The following is a 16494-nucleotide window of genomic DNA, read 5'->3' as shown; positions in this document are numbered from 1 at the left end:
AAACATGAGCCACCATGCTGGACATCAGGAGGCCAGCTTATGTCTCTCTTGCTCCCCACAACAAATTGCTGCATCCAATGTCCTTAAATTCTCCTGCTGCCATTCTGTCACTGGAATAGAGGGACATTCAATGTTCTTTCTCTGATGGCTAAGAAAGGCTGGTGCTACTGTACCACATTTTCTAGCCTCAATGTTAAATTTAACAAGCAGAGGTTCATCACTGTTGATTCCACCTGGTGCCTTGTTTGTCATGTGGGAGAAGGGTTTGGTCCTGCTACATTGCATGCAGCCTCACTGCTGAGACTGCCACTTTCTCCTTCACTCTGTTTGGTCACATCTGGAGGCTGTCATTTCCCTGCTTGCCCTGGACCTTGCAGGTAACTGATCCAGTTATCCTCATCATTCTTTCCTCCATCTGCTATTCAGACTGTATGCAGCCTGCTGTTGGCATGCCAGTCAGTTGGTACTTAGCTGGTGGAAGTCATCCTTGTTTTTATCATTGCTTGGTATTCTTTCAATTTTTTTTTCTCAGCCCTCAAAATGGAGCTGATGGGAAAGCCATTGTTTCCTCCATGGTAATGAAATAAGTCTTAAGCCCTGCCCTCTAGCTAGAGAGGTACAGTTAACTCTTCTCCACAGCCTCCATCTTCAATGATGAGAATAAACCATAACAGCTCAGGAACTGCTAGTCAACATGATCCTGTCTAAGAAGGGATAAAATGTTGCGGGCAGGCACTATGGAGCACAGGTGGGTGAAAAAGCAGTGGGAGCAGAAGCGAATTGTGGCCAGCTTCCCCATTAACTTTGCTTGCAGGAAGCCTGCAGGCTTTGAACTGTGTATGGTTGCTGAACAGGTGGTCACAACCTGAGGACTACCTGTAGGGATAAGCACTATGAAACTCACACCTAATCCAACTGTCAGTTTTCCAACTTCATGTTCATATAAACTCTCAAGCTGCAATTCTAGCCAACTGAGAGTAACCTGTGGATATGGTCAAAATTGTTTCCATGTAAATATGCTTAAGAGGAACACAAAATTATCTTATGACCAAATGAAAAACTGCACTCAAGTCCATGATTTCACTAGTTTGCATAAAAACTGCATAAAACTGCTTTTGCCATTAAGGTTACTTTATCAAAACCATTAAGTTCTTCATTCGTGCTTTACTTATCCTTACTACATCCTTCAATTCATTGTCTAAAATCCAACCAAATTTATGAAACCATAAATGGGTTCATAGTCAGTGACTGAGCTGAATGTGGATCTTTTAAATAATTTTCCAATTATATTTTCTGTTTACAGGAAAATGTGACATTATACAGTATTGCCTCTCTATTAGGTTAGTTGTCATTGGGGCCTTGTTTTTCAGGACTGCCTCTTTCAATGAATATTCCACTGCAAAGAATCACTTGCAAAGAATCAGTGCCTAAATTTGTTGTTTTAATGTTTCTCCCATTGCTTTTATATTTTTAGACTTTAGGCCTGCAGGCTGGAACTGTGATGCTTTTTACTTTTTGTAGAGCCCCTAAAAAACATTAGTACTTCATAAATAAATAATCAAACCAAATTGCTATTTAAAACATCTGTACTACAGAAATGAACAAAACAGATGAGACTGCAAATGATAATAAAGAAAATAGCAGGAACTGCAAATCCATGGCATTTAAATGAACAGCAGCTGGGTTTTGAGCTGAATGCTAGTCCTAATGCAATGGTGAGAGATTAACTTGGACATGATTTGAAAAACTGGGCCTGGAAATACCAATGGTCAGAAAATTTATATATATTATACAGTGGTGCTTAAAAGTTTGTATACGCTTTTGCATTTTCAATATTCCTGCATAAATATGACCTAAAACATGATCTGTTCTCCACACAAGTCCTAAAACTAGATAAAGAGAACCCAATTAAACAAATGACTAAAAAAATTATACTTGTTCATTTATTTATTGAGGAAAATGATCCAAAACTACATATTTGTGTGCGGCAAAAGTATGTGAACCTCTAGAATTATCAGTTCAATTAAAGGGTAAATTAGAGTCGGGTGTTTCAATGAATGGGATGATAATCAGGTGTTAGTGTGAGAGGCCCTGCCTTATTTAAAGAACAGAATTCTGGGTATTCATTATCAAAATCTGATCTTCATAACACAAGTATGTGCAAGTATGCCATGGCTCGAACAAAGGAGATTTCTGAAGACCTCTGAAAAACAGTTGTTGATGCTCACCAGGCTGAAAGTTACAAAACTATTTCCAAAGAGTCTGGATACCACCAGTCCACTGTCAGGCAGACTATGTATAAACGAAGGCAATTCAACACCATTGTTACCCTCCGCAGGAGTGGCTGACCAACCAAGATCACACCAAGAGCAAGGCGTGTAATACTTCATGAGGTCTCAACTCCAGGGTAATGTCTAAGGATCTAAAGGTCTCTCTTGCATTGGCAAATGTCACTGTTCATAAGACCACCATCAGGAGAACACTGAACAACAATGGTATGCATGACAGGGTTGCAAGGAGAAAGCTATTACTCTCCAAAAAGAACACTGCTGCCCATCTACAGTTTGTGAAAGACAGCCTGGATAAGCCAGAAGGCTACTGGAAGAATGATCTGTGGATGGATGAGACCAAAATAGAACTTTTGAGCTTCAATGAAAAGCATGATTTGGCAAATGGCATAAGAACCTCATCCCATCTGTGAAACATGGTAGTGGCAGTATCATGGTTTGGGACTGCTTTGCTGCCTCTGGACCAGGATGGCTTGCCATCATTGATGAAACTATGAATTCTGAATTGTACCAGCAAATTCTACAGGGAAATATCACGGTATCTGTCCATGAACCAACGCTCAAGAGAAAGTGGGTCTTGCAGCAAGACAACAATCAAAAACATGCAAGTCATACAACCAAATAATGGTTAAAACAAAAGAAAGTTAATGTTTTGGAATGGCCAAGTCAAAGTCCTGACCTTAATCCTAGACAAATGTTGTGGAAGGAACTGAAGTGGGCAGTTCACCTAAGGAAGCCCTGAGCTGACACTGTTCTGTAAGGAAGAATGGGCTACAATTCATCCAAGCCGATGTGAAGGACTGATCAACAGTTATTGGAAATGTTTATTTGCAGTTATTGCTACCCGGGCTTGGGGGCACACCAGTTACTGAAAGCAAAGGATCACATACTTTTGCCACACAAGAATATGTAGCTTTCAATAATTTTCCTCAATAAATACAGGTAGTCCTCGCTTAACAACCATTTGTTCAGCGACCATTCAAAGCTATGAAAGTGCTGAATGAATGGAATTTACAACCAGTCTTCAAAGTTACTGCTGTTGCAGGACCCCCGTGGTCACGTGATCAAAATTCAGGCACTTGGCAGCCTGCCTACATTTACAACTGCAGGGTGCACTTCAACTCCCACCTGCCTATCTCCCCCCATCTCTACCCTTTTAGCCACTCTGCCCTCCACTGCCCTACCGTCCTGCACTCTGCCTTGCACCCCTGCCGCCCCTACCACTGTCTTCTTCCTCTTGCTGCTGACAAGGCAAGCCTGGCCCTTTGCAAGGCAGCTGCTGGCCACGCAAGGCCTTCCTGAGGCTGCGTGGTGAGCCATGCCCAGCCAGCACTGCCTCATAAAGGACAAGCCAGGTGTGCTTCATCAGCAGCGGGAAGAAGATGGTGAAAGTCAGCTGGGCATGGTGGGGGCAGCAGAGTGCAGGGTGGCAGGGGCAGTAGAGTGCAGGATGGCCAAAAGGGCAGAAATAGGGGGAGACAGGCAGGTGGGGGGAGTTGAAGCGGAAGCGAGTGCAGCAGGGCAGGAGAAGCGTGAGGTCCTGGCCTAACAACACAACTGGAACTACTATTGCTAAGCAGTGCAGTCCTGTGATGTTTCGCCTAACTGCTTTGCTTAGCGATGGAAATTCCAGTCCCAGTTAGGGTTATTAAGCGAGGACTACCTGTAAATGAACAAGTATAATGTTTTGGTCTCATTTGTTTAATTGGGTTCTCTTTATTCAGTTTTAGGACTTGTATGAACAGATCACGTTTTAGGTCATATTTATGCAGAAATATTGAAAATTCAAAAGTATTCTTTTACTTTCTGTAGCTAGGCAGACAGATAATTCTGATGACTATCTTTTAGCACATCCTGTTTACTAAGAGGATACACAAATTGGTCAACTGCATGTTTGAAGACATATATTAACATACAAATGTATCTTCTTTCAGGCTACTACTTCTGGAACAAGATGTAATGAAGTAATGGCTCTAAAGCAGTAACTTACAAGACTAAGTTGTAAATAGCAACCACGTGCAGAAAGTATGAATTACATGTAGGTTCCTTGAAAAGTCTGAGACAAATACAATAAACTCTCCCTGGACTGGGTCCAGTATACACACAACCAGTCAACATAAAGCCTTCTTACTATTTAAAGCCCCCATAGGTCGCAATCCCATTAATTAATAAATGTCTTTTAGTTCACATGTTCTGAATATGTAAATATAAGATTTTCCTACAAAAACATCAAAATACTAATTTTTGACAAATCACATTTGTGAGCACCAATCCTGCATCCTCCTTCCAAACTTTTCTGATCAAATATGCATGTATTTTATTACACAGCCATATTTATTCATACTGTTATTCTACCCACTTTGTGAGACTCAAGGCAGATAAAGTGAGGCTTCTAGGTTGCCAACAGACTGAAATGCAGCTTTATGAAACACATCACAACTTATCCTTCTGTGAAAGAAGCTGAAAGGAGCATTTTAACATACACATTAGGCTAGTTTCAAACAGTGTTATGTGCACAAGGCCATCAAATAAAACCTATGCATGTGGGAAGGTAAACCTTGGCTTCCTACACCCAAGCCTATTCCAAGAGCAACACAGTGGCCAAAACAAGCCACATCCTACAACATTGAAATATCAAATGCCTTCCAACTTCTATAAATAACATGAAGACACACAGACTGCTTATTTCTAACTTGCATAGTATTTCAATATGCCACTATTTTGTGGCTTACAACAATCATTTACAAATGCAGAGATTCAGAAATCATATTGTGCTAATTTTGTTTAGTAAATAGAATGCTTGTTTATAACAAAAGCTAAACTGCTGTATATGTCAACTAATCCCAAATGTTTCTGGGCAGTTTTTAAAAATATAACTTTTTACAAATTAGAATAAGCACTAAAAAAAAACTTTATAAAAAATAGATTTCAGTCCCCTCCTAAACTTTTACAGAAAAATTAGGACTGCCAATGTTAAACACCTCCATGGTATGACCTACAAAGAGATGAAGACGTCCAAGCAAAGAACACTATCCTGCAGCTAACTTGGATCTAGGCTTTGCAAAGCTTGAACTGGACTCAGAAGCCAACTGGTAACTAGTGTAGCTTTTTCAACATGGGAATGATATGGCGGCTTCAAAACGAATTATCTGTGCTGCTGCATTCTGGTTCAACTACAATTTCTGGACCATCCCACAAACAGTTCACTGCAATAATCCAATCCTGAGGTAATCAGCACATGTTACCAGTGCTAGATAGCATTAACATATTGCTGGTAGCCCTTTCTAACTGAATCTATATATAGTCCTTCCCAGTGGATAACATGTAAACAAGATGAAACTTTACATGATTACTCCTCCAAGATAATATCCAATGGTATTTTCCGATATCACCCACATAAGTAAGAGCAGAACCAGCATAAGTAGTGCCCCTAACTCATAGCTTCCTGAAGTGGTCCAAAGGGCTGTCATATTCAACATATGAAAGATATAAGAATATCAGGAAAAGCACAATGTTCTTGATTTAAATGTCTTTTTTGTTGTTTAACTCATTGTTATGAATAGCTCACCTTGGTGGTAGATTAGCCAACTACAGCTGATCTGAAAAAGCTAAGCAGGGTTGGACCTGTTTAATATCTGCATAGGAGACCACCAGAAAATATCAGGGTTCAAGAGTTGAGTTGGAGTTCTAAAAAACATCCTAAAAGATGGTTGCAATGGCACAACTTCTACACTGTTTTCAAATTAACTACACTGATGTGCCCATGAAGTTACTAGAAGTCAAGCTCAACTGAAGGAAGATGTTACTTCTTTTGCCTCATATTGAACGAATATGAAAAACAGAAACTGTACTATTCATATTTATAACCTTATTCAACCTGATAATACAGTTTACTAGTGAGCCATCCAATACCTGCTTTTACAACCATTAGTTTACTTCTGCTAGGTTTTCTCACATATTAAAGCACCATTAATATGCTGAATGCAGTGCATCATTCTACCAAAACCACAATGAAATGGTAATGCACATACAGAGAGCTGAAAATAGCTTCCAAAGCAGTCTTATGAGCCCCACAAAATATGCTCTAACAATTAGAAAACAAGTGCTTTGTAAGTGTTCCATGCATTCTTAAGCACTTATTTTGAAAGATATGCAGACTAAGAGGTACACTGAATTCATGTGATGTTTTAAAGTTTGATGCAATTATTTCTGTCAACAGGTTGGTGCTAACCAAACAAGAAGTTTGGTTAAAGAACAAAGTTAAGGAAACAACCTTAACTTGGTATTTTAAAGTGTTTGGTGATTTCTCTAAGAATAAAAAAAAGTTTCGTATGTCACTGTGCTAATTACAAAACAAGCAACAGAAGTACAATGGTACCTTATTTTAATTGACTAATTTGTGGGGGAAGGGGGTCTGTTCTTAGTGAATGTATGCCACACTGGAAAATACTTACCCACAGAAATTTGGTCATTTATACAATGACCAAGTTACACAAATGTTGCAAGTTATGTCATTTGTGTAATTTTATGTCATTTGTATAATCTTGTACAGAGCTTCAGGGCAGTATACAGTGTGTTTTTTCCTCCTATTTTGCCCACAACTCTGTCAGGTGGGTTGGGCTATGAAAGAGTGACTAGTTCAAAGTCACTTGCACTGATTGCTGCCAAAAACTGCGTTCCATGCAGAGTCAAGGTTTCACTGGACAGTGCATGTGCTTTCCTCCAGGAAAATATGACCTAAGAAATAAAACTTATCCTGTTGTTAACATCTGATATTTTCTACTTTAAGGTGCAACATATTTAGACCTCACAAATCCATGTTGTATTCTAGGACTTATTATAGGTTTGCACCTAAGACATAATACAACTGTTTTAGCATAAAAGTGGTGCTTTGAGGACAAGCTTGTTATCTCACATCCATATTTCTTTTTTAAATATTGTTTGCTTCTATCTGCAAGTTCTTATAGCTGTCCTATCTTCACTGATTCTATTGAACTCTGGTGCTTTCCTGCTGGCTATGTGATATCATCAGAAAATGCTGTAATCAGTTTGATGACACATCACATATAACACCATGTAATATCAAAAGATAAAGCAAGGATTAGAAGAGCAGGTTGGACCCAAGTTGGAAAGCTTAAAAATCAATGAATTTAATGTATCCAAGTTAGTCATGACTAATTCTTCTGTTTGATTTCAGACAAATTCATATACATCTAGAAAAATTAGTTTAGTTCTCTAAAATAAACCAGAAATCATAAACCAAGTTCACGGCGTGAATCATTGGAATCAATAATTATAATGCTATTACATTTAGCATGCTCATAAGTAGGAATTTGCCAACAGGATCCAACAGAATCATATTTGACCACAGAGTCAACTGGAATATATTCCACAATTTAAGAAAGAGTCAACCAAGTTAAAAAAGAGACCAGCATAGCTTTAGCATTCAGGAACTCATAAAATTTAAGACTAAAAATTAAAAGCCTATCCTAAGAAAGAGTGCAGGGGAAAAAAAAGCAGAAAAAGTGCAACATGACCAATGCAAATCATAATTATTATTAGGTATAGAGCACCAACTTCCCCAGTACCAACTTACAGTATCTAACCAGCATCATCCAACCATCATTGTGCCACTAAGAAGGACAGACTTTATACTTCTTCAATGAGGACCTGGTATAGTAAACTTGCCAGTGAAGCAGTTGGAAATAACAAAGCAGTGAAAGAGATGCTCAAGCAGTATATCTCTTAAGGCAGTGATGGCAAACCTATGACAATCGTGTCAAAGTGACAGGCCACAACATTTTGGGTGACACGCCAGCATTCACCAACACCCAACAACTATTCTTCCTGTACGAGTTACTAAAGATGCTGAATTTGTTTTACTCATATTTCATTTTTGTAATTATTTGATGTTTCTTTAAATAATACATAGTACCACACATGATTGGAGTGTATTTTTTAAAATAAATGAATATGTAAAGAATTGTTTCTCTTTTGTTGGGGGGGGGTAAGACATACCAGCACAGTCAAGTTAGGCATTTTCCAAATTTTTGACACGCCGAGCCCAAAAGGTTCACCATCGCTGTCTTAAGGCTTTGCTGTCCTTTGGAATGAAAGGAGTACAGGTGTATCAGAGCACATGGGAACACTCATGTAGCATATATTGCCAACTCTTTAAACAGCCTCATCTTTACTGTGAATTGCTTAACTTCCTATGCAGCGCAATCCTAAGAAAAGATATGTTTCATTTCAGGAGCTACTGACAAATGCTACATATATCATCCTGCACACTCCAAATACCTTTTCCTTTCAATGTGAAGCACTGCAGAGTTTCTACAGCAGTAATAAATCAACAGGTCCTGATGGCATCCACCTGAGATTTTTAAAAGAACTCATGTGAAATTACTGACTACCTAGCAAAAACACTGCAAATAAATATGTACATAACTTGTTTTTCAAATAGGGCTTAATACCAGATTATTGGAAGTCAGCTAATGTAACACCAATTTTAAAAAGGGATCACAAGGAGATCTGGGAATGTTTAAGCCAGTTAGTTTAACTTCTATTTCTCACAAATTGGTGTTAACGGTAGTAAAATCAAATATAGGTGAAACTCAAAAAATTAGAATATTGGGCAAATGTTCATTTATGTCAGTATGGCAACTCAAAAGGTGAAACCAATATATGAGATAGATGCATTACATGCAAAGCGAGATATGTCAAGCCTTACTTTGGTATAATTGTGATGATTATGGCGTACAGCTTATGAAAACCCCAAATTCACAATCTCAGAAAATTAGAATAGTGTGAAAAGGTTCAATATTCTAGGCTCAGTGTCCCACTCTAATCAGCTAATGAATCCATAACACCTGCAAAGGGTTCCTGAGCCTTTAAATGGTCTCTCAGGCTGGTTCAGTAGGAATCACAAGCATGGGAAAGACTGCTGACCTGACAGTTGTGCAGAAAACCATCATTGACACCCTCCATAAGGAGGGAAAGCCCCAAAAGGTAATTGCAAAAAAAGCTGGATGTTCCCAAAGTGCTGTATCAAAGCACATCAATAGAAGGTTATGTGGAAGGGAAAAGTATGGTAGAAAAAGGTGCACAAGCAGCAGGGATGACCGCAGCCTGGAGAGGATTGTCAGGAAAAGGCCATTCAAAAGTGTTGGGGACTTTCACAAGGAGTGGACTGAGGCTGGAGTTAGTGCATCAAGAGCCACCACACACAGATGGATCCTGGACATGGGCTTCAAATGTTGTATTCCTCTTGTCAAGCCACTCCTGAACAACAAACAACATCAGAAGCGTCTTACCTGGGCTACAGAAAAAAAGAACTGGTCTGTTGCCCAGTGGTCCAAAGTCCTCTTTTCTGATGAGAGCAACTTTTGCATCTCATTTGGGAACCAAGGACCCATAGTCTGGAGGAAGAATGGAGAGGCACACAATGCATGATGCTTGAAGTCCAGTGTGAAGTTTCCACAGTCTGTGTTGATTTGGGGAGCCATGTCATCTGCTGGTGTTGGTCCACTGTGCTTCATTAAGTCCAGGGCCAACGCAGCCGTCTACCAGGAGATTTTGGAGCACTTCATGCTTCCTTCCGCAGACGAGCTTTATGGGGATGCTGACTTCATTTTCCAGCAGGACTTGGCACCTGCCCACACTGCCAAAAGTACCAAAACCTGGTTCAATGACCATGGGATTACTGTGCTTGACTGGCCAGCAAACTCGCCTGACCTGAACCCCAAAGAGAATCTATGGGGCATTGCCAAGAGAAAGATGAGGGACATGAGAGCGAACAATGCAGCAGAGCCGAAGGCCGCTATTGAAGCATCCTGGTCTTCCATAACACCTCAGCAGTGCCACAGGCTGATAGCATCCATGCCATGCCACATTGCGGCAGTCATTGCTGCAAAAGGGGCCCAAACCAAGTACTGAGTACATATGCATGCTTATACTTTGCAGAGGTCTGATATTGTTCTATTTCCAATCCTTGTGTTATTGATGTCATGTAATATTCTAATTTTCTGAGATTGTGAATTTGGGGTTTTCATAAGCTGTACGCCATAATCATCACAATTATACCAAAGTAAGGCTCGACATATCTCGCTTTGCATGTAACGCATCTATCTCATATATTGGTTTCACCTTTTGAGTTGCCATACTGGCATAAATGAACATTTATATGTTCAGTATGTTCAGTTAACTCAGTATACAGGTAATCCTTGACTTTTGACAATGGGGACCAGAAAATTTGTTGTTAAGCAGTGCGGTTGTTAAGTGAGGCAGCATGTGACTGCACCCAATTTCACAACATTTTTGCGGTGGTTACTGAGCGAATCACCATGGTCATTAAGTGAATCATGTAGTCATTAAGCGAATCACGCAGTTTCCCATTGATTTTGTTTGACGGGAGCTGGCTGGGAAGGTTGCAAATGACAATCATGTGACCCTGGGGCAGCTGTCATAAACTCATGCTGGTTGCCAAGTGCCTGAATTCTGATCACATAACCGTGGGGCAGCTGTGACAGTTGTAAGTATGAGGACTGGTTGTAAGTCACATTTTCAGTGTGTCGTGACTTCAAACAGTTGCTAAACAAATGGTTGTAAGTCAAGAACTACCTGTATAGACTAGCATGCCTTGTTATCAGAATGATTATGAAAAAATAAAACCTGCCTCATCAATCTTCTGAAGAAAACTGAAGGTGTCAACAGGCATATGGGTAGAGGCTACATTGTATAATCTGAATTTTCAAATGCCCTTTGATAAAGTTTCTCACCAAAGGCTAGTCAGTAAACTTACCAGTCAAAGAATAAGAGGACCTGTCCTTTTACAGATGGCTAACTGATTAAAAACCAAAAAGTGAAGATTACAAATCAATGGGCAATCTTCTCAATGGATAAAAGTAAATAGTAGAGTTCCTTAAGTTTCTGTCTTGAAATCAATGAGAAATGAGACAGCTAAATTTGTAAATTTTGCCAAACTACTCAAGGTGATAAAAACTAAAAGTAATGTGAAGAGCTCCAAAAGGATCACTCTGAAATATGGGAATACTCAATCCAATAGAAAATATGGTTCAATTTAAAGTACAAAGTAATGTGCAATGGGGCAAAAAAAATTACTAACTTCATTTATACACTGATAGGATCTGAGCTCTCTGTAAATAAGCAGAAAGACTTTCTTGGGGTCATAGTGGACAGCTAAATGAAGATACTAACTCATTGTCTGGCAACTGTGAAAATAGTGAATTTCAATCTAGGGTTCATTAGTAATAGAATTGAAAATAAAATTGCCAACACTGAATTGCCTTTATTCAGAGCTATGGTACATCTTCATCTGAAATACTGTCCATAGTTCTGGTTGCCAATTCGAAAAAGGATACTACAGAGCTAAAAAACAAGCAGAACAGGCAATCAAAATGATTAGGAGGTTGAAACATCTTATTTATAAGAAAAGACTATAAGGTTTGGAGCTATTTAGCTTAGAAAAAAGCAAGTGAAGATGGACATGACTGAGGTGCATAAAATCATGCCTGGCATGCAGAAAGTGGACAGGGAGAAGTATTTCATTCTCTAACATTAGGAATAGTGAAATTTCAATGAAGCTGAATTAAAAAAAATAGAAAGGACATCAGAAGCTACTTCAGAGAAAACATAATTAACCAAAAAAAAGGTATCACCACGAGATATGGCAATAGTCATTAATTCTGATGGTTTTAAAATAGGTTTATATGCATTTGCGGAGGACAGCTCTATCAAAGAATACTAGTCCTGAAGACTACTTTTGAATTGAGGGCAACATTTCTACACATACTATCTGCAGGGAAACAATGTCAGGAAAGGGGCATGTTTCCATTTCCTGTGAGAACCCCAAGGAATTGCCAGCATTCTGCGTGAGATACAGAATGCTGGATTATGGTGGTCCTTGGTCTGATCCAGTACAGTTATTCTCGTGTTCTAACTATAATTCCTGTCTTACAATTCTTAGGTGTAAAGCAAGGAAAAGATTCAGTTGGACAGCATACCTGATGTTAATATCCATTTATGGTTTGTTTTGTGCTTGTGTTAATAATGGGAAGTAGGGTAGGTAGACACCTGGAATTCTGGCTTGTAATTCAATAGGATGTCAATAATGAGTTTAACCTTGTCCTAAACTGATATTGGACAAGAAGTGCTAATGGCCCTAGGATGGGAAGAAGATTGTTTTGAATACTTTCATTCACTTGAAGTCCTCCCTTGTACTCTGAGAAAGGATTAACTGTTATGCATTAAGTACAATGTCAAGACAGGACAGAAAGGTCTCCTTAAACTTTAATTTCTTAAAGTCATGATAGAAAAGAATGGTACCTGAATTATACTTTCTACTGCTGTACAGAAAATGGATGAATTAAGACTATAACTAGAATAGTAATTTTAAATTTCATTAAAGTTACTTAAAATGCCGTACATAATAATGGAATTATACTGTTTCTAAAAGAAACCAAACCCTTTAAGCTAAATTATGCATCAACTAATTTAAAAGTGATTTAATATTAATTATAAGCAACTTCAAAAATGAATTGCCTATTACTTGTAACAATATAGTTTGCTATAAATATTACTACATTAGAAGAGAGGATATGATTTTTGTCTCCTACAGATCAGCTTGCATGTCCTAAAATTTAATGACCAATACTTTTTTATCAAGTTAAAGTCATAGTTGTAACACAGGCGAGAGACAAACTTTTCTTAAATAGGAAATGTTACTGATGTAGCATTTTCTTACTTCAGGAAGAGAAATCAAATGAAGATATACAAACCCCACAAAGTGCAAAAAAAGATATAACAGATCCATTAGTCTGGATCCAATTGCTATATATAAGAAAAAAACAAAACAAAACCTTTCACGTTCTTTAATATTTATGCCAACTTATATATGTTTATGAATTCATGCAGCACCAGTATAGAAATTATCTGACTACAGTTTTAATAAATTTACTAAATAAATTATAATTTATTTTTTAAACAAATTATATTGCTATGTGTCAGAGTGCCTACATAATGGATAAGCCCTCACTTATGTTTATTTTCAAATTATTATTAATAAAAACAAAAAAGTCAAATTTATAGTAAATGTTTTTTTATTAGTCTTATAACTCATGATCCTTAAGAGTTTCTTCATGTTAAAAATAAACAATATTGCAGACACATCTCTTAGAAAGCTATTTTGGTAAAAAAAAGTTTCACTTACAGTGAAATTCAAAGGGTAAGATTTTACATGTAGTGACAATATTCCTTTTCACTATGGCAGACAGGCTTTGCCAATTAAGGCTACATGTAATACTCAAATTTACAATTAGGGTAATTTATTTAATTTTGAGGGTATTGCCACAGATGTGCTCCAATATAGCAAATGCTTTATCACAGAGGTTCTCAGACTGTGGACTCATATACCTCCTACCCCAGGGGTTGTGAGCAACTGTTGGGGGGGGGGGAGCAGGGGGAATCATTAAAAAAAAAACTTGATCAGGCTTGGATAGCAAAGCTTGAACAGTGGCAAATCTCACTCTAGGATTCAGCCCCTACTTTCCACACACAAACCAGCAAAGTTTGAAAAACCTTGTGATATATACAAGAAAATGTAATTTCTAAAAGTTGTATATTTCTTGCCCAACCTTATCCTCAAAAAAATCACTCATTTTATTCATGGGTTGAGATTCTGCACCAATTAATCAGTCACTTTAGGCAGTCACAGTAGCACAAAGTCCGACAACCCTTGCTTTACCATACAAGCACTTTTCAAAATTCTCATCTCCTATTGAAAAATTTCCAATTTTTCCAAAATACACTGATACACTTACAGCAAAATCAATACAGAAGCCCAAGACAGCAGAACAGTCTTAAAACAATAAATTGTATCAAGAGAACCAAGTCACTCTAGTTTTTAGAAGTGTAAACAAGCTTTTAAGCAGTAAGTGCTATCTACAATGTGTTTCGCTATCTCCAATCAAAAATTACCCTGGTAAGTTAAAATATTCTTGCCTTACCTATACTAGAATTGTCATATCCCTGAAACCTAAACCTGACGCAAAAGAATCAATGCAGTGAAAAATATTAGTTTGAGAGACAGCAACTGATCATGGGTAAATGAGGATTCAAATCCTGGTTTCCCTTCCTCAGTTCCCTTATCTAAGAACCACTCACCAAACCACAATGGTTTATTTTATTCCTGTCCAGGCAAATGTAAACAGCCAAATACAAACATTCTATGATGCATACATTTTTGTGAGGAAAAATGTTTCTCAATCCATAGAAAATACCTTCCATTCAAACTCCCAGAAGTGCAGGAACTATAGGTTTCTCATAATACAAAAACCACTAAGAGCACGTTTATAATAATTAATTTACTGTGCTACTTTTCTATGCTAGCTAGACCAACAGAGAAGCGCGTACAGAGGATAATTTTCATCAGATTAAATTCAACTGCACTTCAAAAGACAGGCTTTCACAATAGTGTGTTTAGGAAAACCTTTGTTGGTTAAAAGTCTAATTAAAAGCTAGAACTGTCATACTTCTCTCTCAAGTAAAATACTATTTGAAATTAGAATCAGAAACAGCTCAAGAAATAAGGAAAAGAATCCCATGCTGGCCAAGAGTGGAATAGAAAATTTAAAGAGAATGAGCATGTGAACAGAGTTAAAAGCCAAATAGGTAACAATGAAAGGATGAAATAGCTTGTTAAAAGTGGTTGACTACTGGAATAGGGATCTATCTGGTGCACAGGTAAAGCAGCTGCCTACATCCCAGACATGAATTTACATCACTGGGGCCTCCACTATCTAATCACGAATGGCTAAAAAAAAAATTAAAGCAGTGACAATTGTCACAAGCGTAAAACAGAATAAACACATATTAAAACTGGCGGCAAACTTCAGCTTTTTGCCTACTTGAACAACGCGGATATCCACTGCAACACCAATCTCTTCCATGCCGAAACCGGAAGAGGTAAGATCAAGCAAAGCACTTTAGTATGAGATTTGCGGCGGGAGGGGGGCTGGTAGGCGCCCGTTCGAAACGCGGAACACACCAGGCCAACGGCAACTGAAAAGCTGAAAGAGAAGGCTCAGCGGGTGCCCCAGTCGACAATAACCGAGCAGGAGCAGAGCGAGGTGGAAGTGAAAAAACGTTGCATAAACAAAGGAGGAACGCGGCGCTCGGTAGTCGGCGCGCCGAGAAGGGTTCCGAGATCAGGGCCGGGCGGAAGAAAAGGAAGAGGCCGCGCTGCTGGACTGGTTCACATTAGCTCTGAAGCCTCTTGGAGCTTCGTAATGCCCTAGAAGAGCGGGCGGAAGGTGATGCGGGGCTAATTGCCGGCTCCTGGCAAAGACGTCGCCGCCACATTGTGCAGTTGGCCTTCGCGACGGGCCTACAATGGAAGAGCAGGAGACGCGGCCGCGGCGCGAAAAGCCAGGCGTTCCCAGGGTCCCCTCCCTCTTCCCCCGGCCGCCGATTCAGCGGTACCCGAAAGAACCCCTCACCCCTCCGCCGACAGCACGCTCAACCTCACTTGACCCGGCTCGGCCTCGCTGCGCCACAGCCCGGGACCGGGCCTGCTATGTCCGTCCTTCCTTCACGGCTCCTCGTGACCTTTTGGCTGTCCGTCCCATCTTCGCCCCCTCCTCCCCGGACAGGGCAGGGGTTTCCCGCCCCTCTCGCCCCTTTCGCCCCCGCTCACCCCCCACATAGCGCGTCCCGCAGAGTCAGTCAGTCATCCAGGCAGGCCCCGGTAGCGTCGTCCATCCACCGTCGCTAGCCCACCCCTTCCGGATCCGCCGCCGCCGTAGAACAAGCGTCATCCGCCCCTCGTTGACTTGGCTTGGCTTAACCTGTCCTCGAGCGGGAGAGGAAATGGGGCGCGAGCGCGGCGCCTCCTCAGAGTCTTCCTTTGCACCCCGCCCCGCGTCCAGGCAGCCGTTACCTATGGCGGGTTTACGCCCGTTGCCGTAACTGAACAGGAGAACAAGGAAAAAGGGAATTCGCTCCCTAGTTGGACAGATTCCTCCTTCCAGACGAACCGCAAGAGAAGTGCGCACCCATTACATCTTGTTGCTCAAGCTCCTTTCGCTCATTTATACGCGCTCTCTGTGCTCCCAGCGATAATTAAAACCGGTTTAAAGCGGAATAAGAAGCCACCCAGTTTCAAACAAACGATAAAGCCTACCATCTAATT

The 16494-nt window shown here is 39.8% G+C and overlaps 1 protein-coding gene across 4 annotated transcripts in view; it reads right to left on the bottom strand.

Annotated features, from left to right (window-relative positions):
- The window catches only part of CUL1 (cullin 1), a 77057-nt gene extending 60872 nt beyond the window's left edge, over positions 1 to 16185 (bottom strand). The window contains exons 1-2 of one of the 4 annotated variants that reach the window (XM_015888127.3): positions 16000 to 16185; positions 8307 to 8391 (exon numbers count right to left, since the gene is read on the bottom strand). The gene's annotated coding sequence lies outside the window, so the exon portion shown is untranslated. Of the gene's footprint in view, positions 1 to 8306; positions 8392 to 15802; positions 15933 to 15999 lie in introns of those variants that run through there. The other 3 variants (XM_007428543.4, XM_088150065.1, XM_088150066.1) reach the window with 3 other exon arrangements.
- Positions 16186 to 16494: the final 309 nt, after the last annotated feature.

The sequence above is a fragment of the Python bivittatus genome, unplaced genomic scaffold, assembly GCF_059951505.1.
Source record: "Python bivittatus isolate LINGU-HERP-01145 unplaced genomic scaffold, Pbiv_v1 ctg000610_np1212, whole genome shotgun sequence".
NCBI classification, from domain to species: domain Eukaryota; kingdom Metazoa; phylum Chordata; class Lepidosauria; order Squamata; family Pythonidae; genus Python; species Python bivittatus.
This window is presented reverse-complemented; position numbering and strand designations above follow the sequence as displayed.